The sequence below is a fragment of the Engystomops pustulosus genome, chromosome 4 (genome assembly GCF_040894005.1).
Source record: "Engystomops pustulosus chromosome 4, aEngPut4.maternal, whole genome shotgun sequence".
Taxonomy (NCBI): Eukaryota; Metazoa; Chordata; class Amphibia; order Anura; family Leptodactylidae; genus Engystomops; species Engystomops pustulosus.
The window spans coordinates 41,304,386-41,321,705 of NC_092414.1; the positions used below are offsets into that span (position 1 = coordinate 41,304,386).

Here is a 17,320-nt window from a genome sequence, read left to right on the forward strand (position 1 = left end):
CACCCCAGTATTTAGGCAACCAGTACCCCCAGTATACAGCCAAATCGGGAAACTGACTGGCTATATACAGGGGGGGCTGACTGTATACTGTTGGGACTGACTGGCTATATACAGGGGGGCTGGCTATATATTGGGGGAGGCTTGTTGGATATATACAGGGGGGCTGGCTATATACTGGGGGGAGCTGGCTTGGTTTATATGTGGGGGGGGGGTGGCTGACTAAATACAGGGGCTGGCTGGCTGTATACTGGGGGAGCTGGCTGCCTGTATGCTGAGGGGGCTGGCTTACTATATACTTGGGGGGGCTGTTGTTCCAACACATAGAAATGAAATACATGTGCATACCAAAACTTAAACTTAACTGCAATAATTTTCAGGGTGCCAACACATCCATCCACGATAAAAAAATTTGTACATTTATAATATTTTTATTTTTATTTTGATGTAGCTGTGTGACTTATTTTTTGTAGGATAAGCTGTAGGTTTTATTTCTATCATTTTGGGCCCCCTTTTATGAATTTATATTCTATTTTTGAGAAGGAGGATAAGCCTAGTAAAAGAGCCTTTAATGATCATGGTAAAAAGGGAATTTGGCAGTCTTTAACCCTTTACCTCCGATTCCAGTATTCACATTCCTTATTTTCAAAATCTGAGATGTGAATAATTTAGTTGATATATTTAGAAAAATATTTTTGAAAAAAATTGCCATTCTCAAACCTCAATATTTTATGCCTTTCAGACAGATTGTCATACCACCCAAATATTTTAAAGGGTTATTCCCACAAAGACAAATTTCTTATATGTACTCATATAAAAATAACAAAAAAACACATTCTCTAATTCAGTTTTTAACAAAAACACAAATGTAAGTCCAACCTGTCACTATCAGTCCTGCTGTACACAATTTCAGTTTCAGTAACTTCTCACTGCACGGAGCTCACACTGAGAGACAGACATTGCTGCCAGGAGATCATGAACAGTGAGAGAGGCTTCATACAACATGCTACATGTAGATAAGTGACCCAGGGGAAGGGGGAGGCAGGCACATATCTGTGAGATGTAGCAGAGCTCGCATTGTAACACTGTAATGGTCTGCCAGTCTCTTTGTGATCATCTCATGCATCTCTGATCTGTCTCCTCTCTCTTTCTATACGTCAGTGTTTTAGTGCAGTGTCAGGTGCCAGATGAAAGTGTATTTACACCTGTACCCTGAGAATCTAACCACATTGTCACCTCACAGAACTAGATGGATAATACACTGTGTCTACTTAGAGAGGCCCCGCCAACACCCTGGGATTTTACACCGAGCAGCCGAGGGAGTGATAGGAGCTAAAACAGCAATAAAACTGAGTAAAATTGTAAACTAATGGGTTAAAATGATCTTTATTGTGGTAACATCACTAGAGGCTTGAGATGTGAGAATTTTCTTTCGTGGGGAAAACTCCTTTAATGACTAACAATTACAGAATATTTGTAACCCCTTAAGGATGCAGCCCGCTTGCACGTTAAGGCTCATCCCATTTTTTTTTAATCTGACCAGTTTCTCTTCGTGTCCTAATAACTTTTCAACACTTTAACTTATCAAACAGATTGTTGTTTATATTAGTAGTATAATTTTGTTGTTTGCTCGGGTTATTTGGGGGTAAAAATTTTATTTTAGAAAAATTTTGAAAAATTACCCTCAAGGTTTTTGTCCCAGAATGGAAACTTTCGAATCTCCAGAAGATGCATATTGGTATGTGGAGGCTTTTCTAGTGATGCAGCATAGTAGAAGTGCTAGAAAGTACAGAGGTGATAGATCTAGCACCGATCGTTCACCAGTCTGACTGACAATGAGGCCCGTGGGTCTTGCAGTGGTATAGTTAAGTTTCAATGTATTGTTTATGCAAATGAGTCCACCTTTGATAAGTTGGTGCACAAAGGGATATTAGGAGGGAATGTTAAGTATAAAGTGGAATAGATGTGTAGAGCAAATGTTACACTGTAGGGTTTCGAGAAACAAAAGGGGCGGGACTAGCACTCCTTAAATGTATATGGTCAGGGTCAAAAGTCATACAAAAACAAACCAATAATATATTCAAAAGGAGAAAGAAGTATGCTATAAGACCCAAATTCAAAGTATAAACAAATTTATTTGTACCGTGGTACACCACAACACAAAAACACATATAAAAACATTTAAAAATGTGAAAAACACACAAACACAATACAGCAGGAAGACCTAGCATATGGTGATGCTGGTCCTCCTGACAGCCGCCAGCTCCCCCTACTCTCAGTGTCCTCTCCTAACTACATGTATATCACAACAGTATAAACTGAAAAATGATGGCAATACATAAAACCAAGATGGCAAAACCCAAACAAACAACTATATGAAGGTATGGAGTACTCAATTGATAATAGAGCCAAATCGCTATCTGAAAATAAATAGTATGAAAAAATACTGGTGGGTCAATAATATCTACCTGTCATGTGAAGGATCCAAACCAAGGAGAGGTTAGGGGAAGCTGGGGCTCGAAGCCACACGCGTATCGCCAACCGACTGGCTTCCTCAGGGGTGCTGTGGTGTAAATTGGTGTCCGCTTTATAGTCCAGCGTCCCTCCAAAAGCCGTCTAGTGCCGGAGCAAGATTTATAAAAAAAACTATAAGACAAACCAAGCCCATGTATACAAATATACATCTAAAAATTATGCATCTAAAAAAAGCATGAACTTATGTCAGAAAAACTGTTGCTTAATAATATATCTCATTAGCCTAAATAGGTGAATAATGCAGAAAATCATGAAATTATACCCCAAATCCATACTGATAACTACATACATGCCAAAGTCGTCATTCATCCTTTCATGGGCCCATGAACATACATACATACACACTTAACCTGGAAACCATCAAAAGTGCAAAGCGTTTGTGCAAAATCCGCCAGTGGATGCACTTGCAAAAAGGGGGCAAGGGTAACAGAGGGGGGGAGGGGGGAGAACACAGAAAGTACAAAACGGACAACAATATGCAATACTATTATATAAGTACAGATATACATCACATATGTAACAACCTGGTCATCAATATATGTAGCAGCCTTATATTACAAATTGATAATTTTCATTAATCCGCCAGTGCGTGCTGAGGTAAAGACTAGTTTCAGAGAGCAAAACATCCAAGTGAGGTATTCCCTGGGTTATATATAGTCAGATGTCTTCAAATGGTAGAAGGAGCAAAACTTGAGGACCATCAAAACAATAGCAAGGGCATACCAGAGAGCGTGCCAAACTGATCGAAATATGACATTTCAACCGAGAATTAAACAAAAGGATGCCAAACCGGTGTTGGTAACTAATTTCAACAATCAATGCCAATTAGGTAGTTCACCTTTGAAACAGCTAGGGGACACTGTTTGCAGGGGCAGTCGGCGCCACATTTTGGCGCATGTGCGGGCCCGCGCGACACTTTTACTAGCTACATACTGGACTTCCGGTTCGCGACCGGAAGTCATAAGCTCCGGCAGTAGATAGCTTTTGGAAGGACGCCGGACTATAAAGCGGACACTAATTTACACCACAGCACCCCTGAGGAAGTCAGTCGGTTGGCGATACGAGTGGGGCTCCGAGCCCCAGCTTCCCCTAACCTCTCCTTGGTTTGGATCCTTCACATGACAGGTAGATACCCTGATTGACCCACCAGTAGTTTTTCATACTATTTATTTTCAGATAGCGATTTGGCTCTATACCTTGATATAGTTGTTTGTTTGGGTTTTGCCATCTTGGTTTTATGTATTGCCATCATTTTTCAATTTATTGTGATAAATTGTGTTGTGATATACATGTAGTTAGGAGAGGTCGCTGAGAGTAAGGGGAGCTGGCGGCTGTCAGGAGGACAGCGCCGCTGATAGCCTGGAAGATTGCCATACATTTACTACTCTGTTCTCCGACGAATTCTATTGCCGGAAAAAACCCAGGACGGCTGCTGATACCACTACAATACCTAAGCTACTATACGAGTTGTACCGCTTGTACAACCAGAAAAGGTGAGCAGATTACCAATCATATTTTTTTTTTTTTACCAAGCCAGAAACTGCTTTCACACATGTGGCGCTTGTATCACTTTTTTTTCTTCTCTTTCTAATTCCTGCTGTATTGTGTTTGTGTGTTTTTCACACTTTTTAAATGTTTTTATATGTGTTTTTGTGTTGTGATGTACCACGGTACAAATAAATTTGTTTATACTTTGAATTTGGGTCTTATAGCATACTTCTTTCTCCTTTTGAATATATTATTACACTGTAGGGTTTGTCATTTAGAGGAGTTGGAAGGAAGGGCCGACAATATCATAGTTCAACTGTCATTCTCGTTGCAAGGTAAACAAGGACATACTATCAGTTTGTTGGGGAATGATGAGCTTTGCTGGACTTTTCCTTCAAGGAAACCTAAATGCCATATCTAGACTGACATATACCGGGTATGAGAAATGTGTTCTGGCATGTTAAGGGGTTATGTTTCTCTAACAAGTTGATGATGGTATTACGTCACCTGAAAAAACTGAGGGCTGATATGGCGTTACTTCAGGAGACACATCTCACTGAAACACAGATGCAAAGAATGAACAAATTGTGGGGTAGGTGATGGGCTCCCCATCAGTAAAAGGCAAGGCTGGATTGCTAGTGGTGTTCCACAGAAGTGTGCAATGTTCCATACTTTCCCAAGAAGACGATGACCAGGGTCGGTACTTCCACTTAGTTCTAGACAATCCAGTGGGAAGGCTTAGTATATATGCACCAAAGATGAAAATAAAGAGTTCTTTGTTGACTTAGAAGGCTGTATATTGTCAGATACAGAGCCTAAAATCTTGTTGGGCAGGGATATGAACTCAGTCCTTTATGTAGGGGAGGATACGAAGAGGGGTGACTAGAGCATAGAGGTGGCCACACTGCATGACAGGGTCGTGGACCCCTTTTTGGCGACAAATTAATTACACGATTTATGGAGGATATGTTCTCCCATTGTTAGGGAATTAATACACTATTCCCATGCCAGGGGCAAGTATACAATATTTTCTTGGCTCCCAAGTGCTTCATCGTTATATGGTTAAGCAGATCACTAATCTCTGTCTTATATCTGCTCCCTTGGTGTTGGAAGTGAAAAATGTTTTTCAAGGGATATCTTTTGGCACTTCCCATCTAACCAAGGATGAGAACTTTCAGAACCTATTGAAAGGATGGTGACTAGAGTACTGTGTGAATAATGAGGTACATAGGGAAAAGCTTTTGGCCAAGATGGTAAGTAGAGGGCCGATTTATGTTGTAATTTATGTGTTCAAAATGGTGGTATTTAATATTCCATGCCGTTTACTGGGAAGCAGAAAAGAATTCCAAATGCAGTGAAATTGGTGAAAAACCACATTTGGGACGTTTTCTTGTGGGCTTGGATTTTACTTATTTCACTGTATGCTCCAAATGACAGGTCTATTTTCCGTTACGGTGTTAAACTTGGCAAAAAAATTTATATTATTTTGATCGGGCATTTCGGACGTGGGGATACCTAACGTTCAGATTTTTACTGTAATAGCGACGATCCACGGCAAGATGGCGGCGCCCGTGCACTGCCATTTTTTGCCAGCACCAATAAGTGGGTTAACACAGGGTGACACGTTTAAAGGTATTGCTTATTGCCTAAACCAGGGAAGACTGGCAGAAGTCTTGCAGAAATTAATAGGTCTCCTCCAGGTACGGTATGTGAGAGGGTGGTTAGTGGTGATGAATATTAGAACAGTATTTGCGACACAGGAGGCAGTAGAAAGGAGGGGGAGGGCTGACATTAATGCTTGACGCTGAGAAAGCATTTGATCATGTTAATTGGGATGCATTTGGTGTTAGGCACATTTGGAATTACGGACCCTTTAGGAATTCTATTTCAACAATTTAGACAACCCACGGGGCAGTGTACTGACATCAGGATTTCTATACCCCACTATCAATCTGGAAAAGGGCACACGGCAGGAGTGTCCACTTTCATCTCTTTCTTTAGAACCTGACATGGGACACCTGTTAATGGGAGATGCCTTCATGGGTATCAATCTAGGATACACGGAAGTCACACTGGCATACTTCGCAGATCACTTGCTTTTTCTACAAAATTGCAGATCTTGGTGGATTACAGGACATTTTCTGGACATAATAATGTATCAAAAAGACAGTTACTGCATTGGGTATGGATTGGAGCGGAGTGGTTACAAGGATTAGAAGTGGCACATTCCCAGATTACCTACTCGGGGATAAATTTAAGTAATATACCGTCCCAGACCCCCCTGTAGTATACAGCCATCCCAGCCTGCCCCCCGTAGTATACAGCCAGCCCAGCCTGCCCCCTGTAGTATACAGCCAGCCCGGCCTGTATTGACTCGTGTATAAGCCGGGGTGAGGATTTTCAGCACATTTTTTGTGACTAAATATGTACCCCTGATATAAAAAATATTGCAGGAAAAAGTTGGGAGACCTATATCGTTGTCACTCATGGGAAGGGCTCTCCTCATAAAAATGATTAGTTTTGGAAGGCTATTATATCCTCTTCGAACATTACCTTTTTTTATTACTATATGCAAATTTCCAAAAGTTTCAATCAGCAATTGTTCACTTGTGGTTAGGCAAACAACCACAGCTTGCATACCGCAAATTGGCTTTGACAAAATTTGATGGAGGGATACAGATGCCATTATTGTGGTGCTATAATCCGGCGGCCCAGTTCCTGTGATTGGCAGAACTCCCCATCCCCCCCCCCCCCCCAAGGTTAAAAGTAGTACACACAATTCAATTAAACCAAAGTGCTGTAAGTTGCTATGTTATTTCATTATATACCCATAGCGGATGATCTTAGGGATCCTGGATCTTCTAGTGACAAAAATTACATTCTTCAACACTGGCTAAAATGTACTGTTCTGGGAGTCTTGGAAGTGATTACCAGCTTGAAACAATTACTCATGTATAATAAGCCTGAAACAGAGCAGCATAAGGAAAGGGACACAGAGAAGTTCTTCAAAAACATTTAAGCAATTTATTACTAAACAATGCACTTCATCTGCAATACAGTCAATTATGCGAACCTTTCAGTACACATCATGGTTTAGCACACAACATTTGAGAGTAGTTCTTGGAGTGTAGGGATCAGAGAAAAGATCAGCAGAGGGAAAGGGGGGTTAAAAACAGAATGGTTGTTATGCTTGATTGTACATGAAGGAGGCTGTGCGCTTGTCTCTTGTACCTGCACATTTTGTTACTCTTGATGGGGGCAGATATGTGGAAAATATAATGCAGATATCCTATTTAAACATTTTTTTAATTTGATCTGTGACAAATAAAATGTTGTAAAAAAAAAAACTTTGGAATTAACATTGCAATTAACATTGGAATTAATGAAAAAATGCACCGCAAAGTTTGATAAACAATTTCCTCTTCGCATACAAAACTCCAAATATGATGGTATGGGCACAAGACAGGACATTGAACATTGAAGTGAAGAAGCACCATTGGGCTTTTACAGGGCAGATTTGAGGGCTTATTTATACCCGGATGAGATGCACTTTTCAGATACTTACTGTTCATGGTCATTTGATGTGACACAGGTGCACAGCTTGTTAGTATCAGACAGTAATCTGTACTGTGCATGATAACAAGCCCTGTAGCTGTGCGACATCACATGAACACGGGCAGATTGCTATCCACGGAGAGTAAACGTGGAAGCTTCATATGGATTGAAAGCAAAAAGATATCTAGAAAACTATTGGGAATTGATACCGGAATTATATTTGAAACTTGTATAATTTTTATTATAGAAACAATAAAAATGTTATGATTAAACTGCACAACAACCTTTAACCCATTAGATAAGTCGTACAATGACAATGTACAAAGTATCCATATTTGACACACAAAGAGATAATAAATAAAAGAAAAGTTGTGAACTAAGATATTTTAATGCTCGAACGGTGTCTCTTAATTATGCATTGTATATAACTGTATAACTTAGATAAACATTTATTTAGATGAGGATATCACAAGTGCCAGTCATGGAGTTGTTAACTCATCCACAACCGTCCATTGCTGAAAGATGTCAGCGGACGCTGGTTCAGAGTCTGCAGCAATGTCTTTTGATACAGCTCCATTTTTTGGACCAGGTGTCCGGCTGTCAACAAAAGCTAGAGAAGGGAGATGTGGTTTATTACCGCTTGTCCCTTCTCCATTCTCCATAGTCGGCCCGTTTGCCCCAGACTATACATATTATATATATCAAAACTTCATATATATAACAAACTAGGGAATAAATTTACAATGGTCATTTTAAGTTAAAATACATACTATCCATACTATACATTACAAACAAATAAATATATATTTATCTCCAGTTTTTGTAACTTTAACCCCCCCAAAAAAGTAAAAATGATAAAAGTTCCATTAACTTTTTTATTTTTAACAATCCGTATGTGTAAAAAAAAAAAAACACAGCCAAAATGTTTACGGTGTTGCCCAAAAAAAATGTAGTTATAGCCCTTAAACCAATAGGCATTAAAATTTGTTAGAAATTCTACGTTCAGTAAAGCCTCTTGAGTAGTGGTGAGAAAGGGATTAAAGAGAATGGGGGAAATGTATTAATGTTTGGTCTTTAGACCAGTGCAGAGTAGAACTAAACTGTTTTCTGCTCTGGCAGGTTAATCATTATGTCTAATGTTGGATGATTAGTCTGCTGCAGTATAACACTGGTGTGTTGTACTTTGCACCACTTGTTAGCTGGTCTCGTCTGCTGCGCTATAATATTGAATTATCCTGCGCATTGGCTTTTTTCTGTCCAGTCACTCCCCCAAAAAAGGAAACGTCTCCTTTTCTGACAGAAAACTGCCTAAAAATGGTCTGAAACCTTCAATAAATGTGGCACACAGCATATCAGGTGCAAATTACTTCACTTTTCTGATGTAGACAGATTCATAGATCTCCCTCAATATCTGGCATTGTTAATGAGCCTATTGTGTCTATTAAACCTTGTACTGGGCGTGGTAGAGATTAGGTCCAAACTGCATGCATGTTGTCTGTAGTGCAACAATGCATTATAATTAGAGATGAGCGAACATGCTCGTCCGAGCTTGATGCTCGGTCGAGCATTAGGGTACTCGAAACTGCTCGTTACTCGGACGAATACTTCGCCCGCTCGAGAAAATGGCAGCTCCCGCCGTTTTGCTTTTTGGCGGCCAGAAACAGAGCCAATCACAAGCCAGGAGACTCTGCACTCCACCCAGCATGACGTGGTACCCTTACACGTCGATAGCAGTGGTTGGCTGGCCAGATCAGGTGACCCTGGGATAGACTAGCCGCTGGCCGCGCTGCTCGGATCATTCTGTCTCTGGATGCCGCTAGGGAGAGAGCTGCTGCTGGTCAGGGAAAGCGTTAGGGTGTTCTATTAGCTTACTGTTAGGCAGGAGTGATTCTCAAAGAACCCAACAGCCCTTCTTAGGGCTACAATAACGTTCTACTTTTTTTATTTTAATTTGCATCTTTTACCATTTTGTGAGGAATTAGCAGGGGGACTTGCTACCGTTGTGTTTAGCTCTTAGTGGCACACATATCCATAGCAAAGACCGAAGTGGGAAAATTCAGTAGGGGTTGGATTTCTATTAGGCAATAACTCAGTGTCATCTCATCTGGCATAGTAGTGTGCTTCCTTTGATACTTGGCTAGAAAATAGCCATAGGAGAATACAAACAGCTTCTTGAAGCCTACAGTAGCGTTCTATATATTTGATTTCTGGTTGATCTGCTGGTGGCTGTAGTTTCTGCAGTGCATGTACTTGCCAATTCTGAGCAATTTGTAGTGAGACTTGCGACCGCTGTGTTCTGCGCTTAGTGGCGCACATATCCATAGCAAAGGCCGAAGTGGCAAAATTCAGTAGGGGTTGGATTTCTATTAGGCAATAACTCAGTGTCATCTCATCTGGCATAGTACTGTGCTTCCTTTGATACTTGGCTAGAAAATAGCCATAGGAGAATACAAACAGCTTCTTGAAGCCTACAGTAGCGTTCTATATATTTGATTTCTGGTTGATCTGCTGGTGGCTGTAGTTTCTGCAGTGCATGTACTTGCCAATTCTGAGCAATTTGTAGTGAGACTTGCGACCGCTGTGTTCTGCGCTTAGTGGCGCACATATCCATAGCAAAGGCCGAAGTGGCAAAATTCAGTAGGGGTTGGATTTCTATTAGCCAATAACTCAGTGTCATCTCATCTGGCATAGTACTGTGCTTCCTTTGATACTTGGCTAGAAAATAGCCATAGGAGAATACAAACAGCTTCTTGAAGCCTACAGTAGCGTTCTATATATTTGATTTCTGGTTGATCTGCTGGTGGCTGTAGTTTCTGCAGTGCATGTACTTGCCAATTCTGAGCAATTTGTAGTGAGACTTGCGACCGCTGTGTTCTGCGCTTAGTGGCGCACATATCCATAGCAAAGGCCGAAGTGGCAAAATTCAGTAGGGGTTGGATTTCTATTAGGCAATAACTCAGTGTCATCTCATCTGGCATAGTACTGTGCTTCCTTTGATACTTGGCTAGAAAATAGCCATAGGAGAATACAAACAGCTTCTTGAAGCCTACAGTAGCGTTCTATATATTTGATTTCTGGTTGATCTGCTGGTGGCTGTAGTTTCTGCAGTGCATGTACTTGCCAATTCTGAGCAATTTGTAGTGAGACTTGCGACCGCTGTGTTCTGCGCTTAGTGGCGCACATATCCATAGCAAAGGCCAAAGTGGCAAAATTCAGTAGGGGTTGGATTTCTATTAGGCAATAACTCAGTGTCATCTCATCTGGCATAGTACTGTGCTTCCTTTGATACTTGGCTAGAAAATAGCCATAGGAGAATACAAACAGCTTCTTGAAGCCTACAGTAGCGTTCTATATATTTGATTTCTGGTTGATCTGCTGGTGGCTGTAGTTTCTGCAGTGCATGTACTTGCCAATTCTGAGCAATTTGTAGTGAGACTTGCGACCGCTGTGTTCTGCGCTTAGTGGCGCACATATCCATAGCAAAGGCCAAAGTGGCAAAATTCAGTAGGGGTTGGATTTCTATTAGGCAATAACTCAGTGTCATCTCATCTGGCATAGTACTGTGCTTCCTTTGATACTTGGCTAGAAAATAGCCATAGGAGAATACAAACAGCTTCTTGAAGCCTACAGTAGCGTTCTATATATTTGATTTCTGGTTGATCTGCTGGTGGCTGTAGTTTCTGCAGTGCATGTACTTGCCAATTCTGAGCAATTTGTAGTGAGACTTGCGACCGCTGTGTTCTGCGCTTAGTGGCGCACATATCCATAGCAAAGGCCAAAGTGGCAAAATTCAGTAGGGGTTGGATTTCTATTAGGCAATAACTCAGTGTCATCTCATCTGGCATAGTACTGTGCTTCCTTTGATACTTGGCTAGAAAATAGCCATAGGAGAATACAAACAGCTTCTTGAAGCCTACAGTAGCGTTCTATATATTTGATTTCTGGTTGATCTGCTGGTGGCTGTAGTTTCTGCAGTGCATGTACTTGCCAATTCTGAGCAATTTGTAGTGAGACTTGCGACCGCTGTGTTCTGCGCTTAGTGGCGCACATATCCATAGCAAAGGCCAAAGTGGCAAAATTCAGTAGGGGTTGGATTTCTATTAGGCAATAACTCAGTGTCATCTCATCTGGCATAGTACTGTGCTTCCTTTGATACTTGGCTAGAAAATAGCCATAGGAGAATACAAACAGCTTCTTGAAGCCTACAGTAGCGTTCTATATATTTGATTTCTGGTTGATCTGCTGGTGGCTGTAGTTTCTGCAGTGCATGTACTTGCCAATTCTGAGCAATTTGTAGTGAGACTTGCGACCGCTGTGTTCTGCGCTTAGTGGCGCACATATCCATAGCAAAGGCCGAAGTGGCAAAATTCAGTAGGGGTTGGATTTCTATTAGCCAATAACTCAGTGTCATCTCATCTGGCATAGTAGTGTGCTTTGATACTTGGCTAGAAAATAGCCATAGCAATAGGATAGCATTGTTTGGTTTTAAAAACTCAAAAAAAAACAAAAAACACAAAAAAAAAAAAAAACACAAAAAAAAACAAAAAAAAGTAAAAAAAAAAAAATAAAGTTATAACTCTCATTTTAAAAATGTTTAACCCGAGGGCTAGGGGTAGAGGACGAGGGCGGGGACGTGGGCGTCCAACTACTGCAGGGGTCAGAGGCCGTGGTCCTGGGCGGGGTGAGACACCACCTGCTGATGAGGGAGCAGGGGAACGCCGCAGAGCTACACTCCCTAGGTTCATGTCTGAAGTTACTGGGACTCGTGGTAGAGCACTGTTGAGGCCAGAACAGTGCGAACAGGTGATGTCGTGGATTGCTGACAATGCTTCGAGCAATTTGTCCACCACCAGTCAGTCTTCCACGCAGTCCACCCATGTCACCGAAATCGCCACTCCTCCAGCTCCTGCACCTCAGCCTCCTCCCCCCCAGTCTGCCCCCTCCCAGGAAAATTTGGCATTTGAACCGGCATACTCTGAGGAACTGTTTTCTGGACCCTTCCCACAGTCACAAACCACTTGTCCGGTTGCTGCTGAGCAATTTTCCGATGCCCAGGTTTTCCACCAGTCACAGTCTGTGGGTGATGATGACCTTCTTGACGTAGTGGAAGTGTGTAAAGAGGTGTCCGACGATGAGGAGACACGGTTGTCAGACAGTGGGGAAGTTGTTGTCAGGGCAGGAAGTCCGAGGGGGGAGCAGACTGAGGGATCGGAGGATGATGAGGTGACAGACCCAAGCTGGGTTGAGAGGCCGGGTGAACACAGTGCTTCTGAGACGGAGGAGAGTCCTCGACCTGAACAGGTTGGAAGAGGCAGTGGTGGGGCCAGACGGAGAGGCAGGGCCAGAGCTGGTGCATCAGCGCCACTGTCAACTAGTGAAGCTCCCGTGGTGAGGGCTCTTGCGGCGAGGGCTAGATCTTCAGAAGTGTGGAGGTTCTTTAAGGAAACACCGGATGACCGACGGACTGTGGTGTGCAACATTTGCCAAACCAGGCTCAGCAGGGGTTCCACCACTACTAGCTTAACTACCACCAGTATGCGCAGGCATATGAATGCTAAGCACCCCACTCAGTGGCAACAAGCCCGTTCACCTCCGGCCGTGCACACCACTGCTCCTTCCCCTGTGTCAGCTGCTAGTCAGCCCCCTGCCCAGGACCCTGGCACAAAAACCCCATCGTCGCCTCCACGATCCTCCACAGCATCCACCAGCGTTCAGCTCTCCATACCCCAGACGCTGGAGCGGAAACGCAAATATAGTGCAACCCACCCGCACGCCCAAGCCCTTAATGTGCACATCTCCAGATTGCTTAGCCTGGAGATGCTGCCCTATAGGCTAGTAGAGACCGAGGCCTTTCGCAACCTCATGGCGGCGGCCGCCCCTCGGTATTCGGTCCCCAGCCGCCACTACTTTTCCCGATGTGCCGTCCCAGCCCTGCACCAGCACGTGTCAGACAACATCATCCGTGCCCTGACCAACGCCGTTTCTGACAAGGTCCACCTGACCACGGACACGTGGACGAGTGCTGCCGGGCAGGGCCACTATATATCGCTGACGGCACATTGGGTTAACTTGGTGGAGGCTGGGACCGAGTCTGACACTGGGGCTGCTCATATACTGCCGACGCCGAGGATTGCGGGGCCTACCTCGGTCCAGGTGTTTCAGGCCTACTATGCCTCCTCCTCCTCCCACCCCTCCTCCACCTCCTCCTCCGAACTACCATCCGTGGGCACGGCGCCATCAGTCGGTAGCTCTAGGCACAGCAGCAGTGCCGTCGCTAAGCGACAGCAGGCGGTGCTCAAACTGCTGAGCCTAGGCGACAAAAGGCACACCGCCCAAGAGCTATTACAGGGCATCACGGCGCAGACTGATCTGTGGCTGGCACCGCTGAACCTCAAGCCGGGAATGGTTGTGTGTGACAACGGCCGTAACCTGGTGGCGGCTCTGCAACTCGGCAGACTGACACATGTGCCATGCCTGGCCCATGTGTTAAATCTGATAGTGCAGCGTTTCCTCAAGACATACCCCAATCTGTCTGATTTGCTCACGAAGGTGCGCCGCATCTGTGCGCATTTCAGGAAGTCCAGCCCAGATGCTGCCACTCTCAGGGCAGCGCAGCGCCGCCTCCAACTGCCCGCTCACCGACTGTTGTGCGACGTGCCCACGAGGTGGAATTCAACACTGACCATGTTATCCAGAGTTTACCAGCAGCGCAGAGCGATTGTAGACTGCCAGATGTCAACTTCCACCAGAACTGGTAGTCAGGTCAGTCAGCTTCCTCAAGTCTACAATGAGGAGTGGACGTGGATGTCTGATATCTGTCAGGTGCTGAGTAACTTTGAGGAGTCAACACAGATGGTCAGTGGCGATGCCGCCATCATCAGCCTCACCATCCCGCTGCTTGGCCTGTTGAAAAACTCTCTGGTCAGCATGAAGTCGGAAGCTTTGCGCTCGTCACAAGAGACGGGGGAAGAATATTCCCTTGTTGATAGCCAAAGCACCCTGAGGTCTGTTTCTCAGCGCATATCGGAGGAGGTGGAGGTGGAGGAGGATGAGGAGGAAGAGGAGGAGAATGTTGGCGAGACACAAGAGGGGACCATTGTTGAGTCCTTCACTGTTCAGCGTGTATGGGCAGAAGAAGAGGAGTTGGAGGAGTTGGAGGAGGAGGAAATGGACAGTCAGGCCAGTGAGGGGAGTGAATTCTTACGCGTTGGTACTCTGGCGCATATGGCAGATTTCATGCTAGGCTGCCTATCCCGTGACCCTCGCGTTCAAAGAATTTATTCCAGCACCGATTACTGGGTGTTCACTCTCCTGGACCCACGGTACAAGCAAAATCTTCCCACTCTCATCCCTGGAGAGGAAAGGAGTGTGAGAATGCATGAATACCAGCAGGCCCTGGTGCACAAGCTGAAACAGTATTTCCCTTCTGACAGCGCTAGCGGCAGAGTGCGTAGTTCTGCGGGACAAGTAGCGAGGGAGAGTAGGCGAGCAGGCAGCTTGTCCAGCACTGGCAAGGGTACGCTTTACAAGGCTTTTGCCAGCTTTATGTCACCCCAGCAAGACACTGTCACCTGTCCCCAGTCTCGGCAGAGTAGGGCTGATCTTTACAGAAAGATGGTGAGGGAGTACGTAGCTGACCATACCATCGTCCTAAATGATCACACAGCTCCCTACAACTACTGGGTTTCAAAGCTGGACATGTGGCACGAACTGGCGCTCTACGCCTTGGAGGTTCTTGCCTGCCCTGCCGCTAGCGTCTTGTCCGAGCGGGTTTTCAGTGCAGCTGGTGGCATCATCACCGATAAGCGTACACGCCTGTCGACTGACAGCGCTGACAGGCTGACGCTTATTAAAATGAATAAAGGCTGGATTTCTCAGAATTTCCAATCTCCACCAGGTGAAGGAAGCTCAACCTGAATAATTGATCCACTCCTCCTCCTCCTCCTCATTTTCCTCCTTCTCCTCCTCTTTGTACAGTAAAGCAGAGGAAACTGGCTATTTTTTGACAGGGCCCACTGGCTCTTGCTATAGTACTTCATGCATTTAATTTTTCTGGAGGGCCACCTACCCGGTCCTCTGTTTGAAACAATTTTTGTGAGTGCCACATACAGGCACTCAATCTATTCCATTTTACTGCAGGGCCACCTACCTGCTCCTCTGGTTTGAAACATTTTTGGGACTGCCACATACAGGCACTCAATCTATTCCATTTTACTGCAGGGCCACCTACCTGCTCCTCTGGTTTGAACAATTTTTGGGACTGCCACATACAGGCACTCAATCTATTCCATTTTACTGCAGGGCCACCTACCTGCTCCTCTGGTTTGAACAATTTTTGGGACTGCCACATACAGGCACTCAATCTATTCCATTTTACTGCAGGGCCACCTACCTGCTCCTCTGGTTTGAACAATTTTTGGGACTGCCACATACAGGCACTCAATCTATTCCATTTTACTGGAGGGCCACCTACCTGCTCCTCTGGTTTGAAACATTTTTGGGACTGCCACATACAGGCACTCAATCTATTCCATTTTACTGCAGGGCCACCTACCTGCTCCTCTGGTTTGAACAATTTTTGGGACTGCCACATACAGGCACTCAATCTATTCCATTTTACTGGAGGGCCACCTACCTGCTCCTCTGGTTTGAAACATTTTTGGGACTGCCACATACAGGCACTCAATCTATCCCATTTTACTGGAGGGCCACCTACCTGCTCCTCTGGTTTGAAAAATGTTTGGGACTGCCACATACAGGCACTATCCAAATTAAATTGTCTCCATAGCAGCCTCCACACGTTGTCTCCATTGCTACCTCCAAAAGTCGTCCATATAGCTGCCTCCATACATCGTCCCTTTATCAAACGAGGTGTGTCAGGCAGAAATTTGGGTTGTTTTCATGGATTCCACATCAAAGTTGTTAACTTTGTCGCCACCCTGCTGTGTTATCCACAAAATATACTGGCAAACTTTTACCATTTAGGGATATTATTTCAGCGCTTCTTGCGCATCTGTTTACATTCCCCTCACCCGGCATATCCTAAACTTATAAGAACGCTACTACACTTGATCTTATACAAAAGGTTCTTAGAAGTGCTGTTTGGGGAGTAGCCTAGAGACAGGGGCTTGGATTGGCGAAAGCTCGCCTGGCAGCGGAACGCCAGCTCCATGCGCATCATGCGCTTCTTGCGCATCTGTTTACATTCCCCTCACCCGCCATATCCCAAACTTATGAGAACGCTACTACACTTAACTTGGTGCAGGCTGGGACCGAGTCTGACCCTGGGGCTGGTCATATACTGCCGACGCAGAGAATTGCGGGGCCTACCTCGGTCCAGGTCTCAAAGGCCTACTATACCTCCTCCCACCCCTCCTCCACCTCCTCCTCCTCCGAATTACCATCCGTGGGCATGGCGCCATCAGTCGGTAGCTCTAGGCACAGCAGCAGTGCCGTCGCTAAGCGACAGCAGGCGGTGCTGAAACTGCTGAGCCTAGGCGATAAAAGGCACACCGCCCAAGAGCTATTACAGGGCATTCCACATCAAAGTTGTTAACTTTGTCGCCACCCTGCTGTGTAATCCCCAAAATATACTTTCAAACTTTTACCATTTAGGGATATTATTTCAGCGCTTCTTGCGCATCTGTTTACATTCCCCTCACCCGCCATATCCTAAACTTATAAGAACGCTACTACACTTGATCTTATACAAAAGGTTCTTAGAAGTGCTGTTTGGGGAGTAGCC

At 44.5% G+C, this 17,320-nt stretch overlaps 1 protein-coding gene across 3 annotated transcripts in view; it reads left to right on the plus strand.

Annotated features, from left to right (window-relative positions):
- LOC140126382 (A disintegrin and metalloproteinase with thrombospondin motifs 2-like) overlaps positions 1–17,320 on the plus strand; it is a 347,949-nt gene that overhangs the window by 212,124 nt on the left and 118,505 nt on the right. The window lies entirely within an intron of this gene.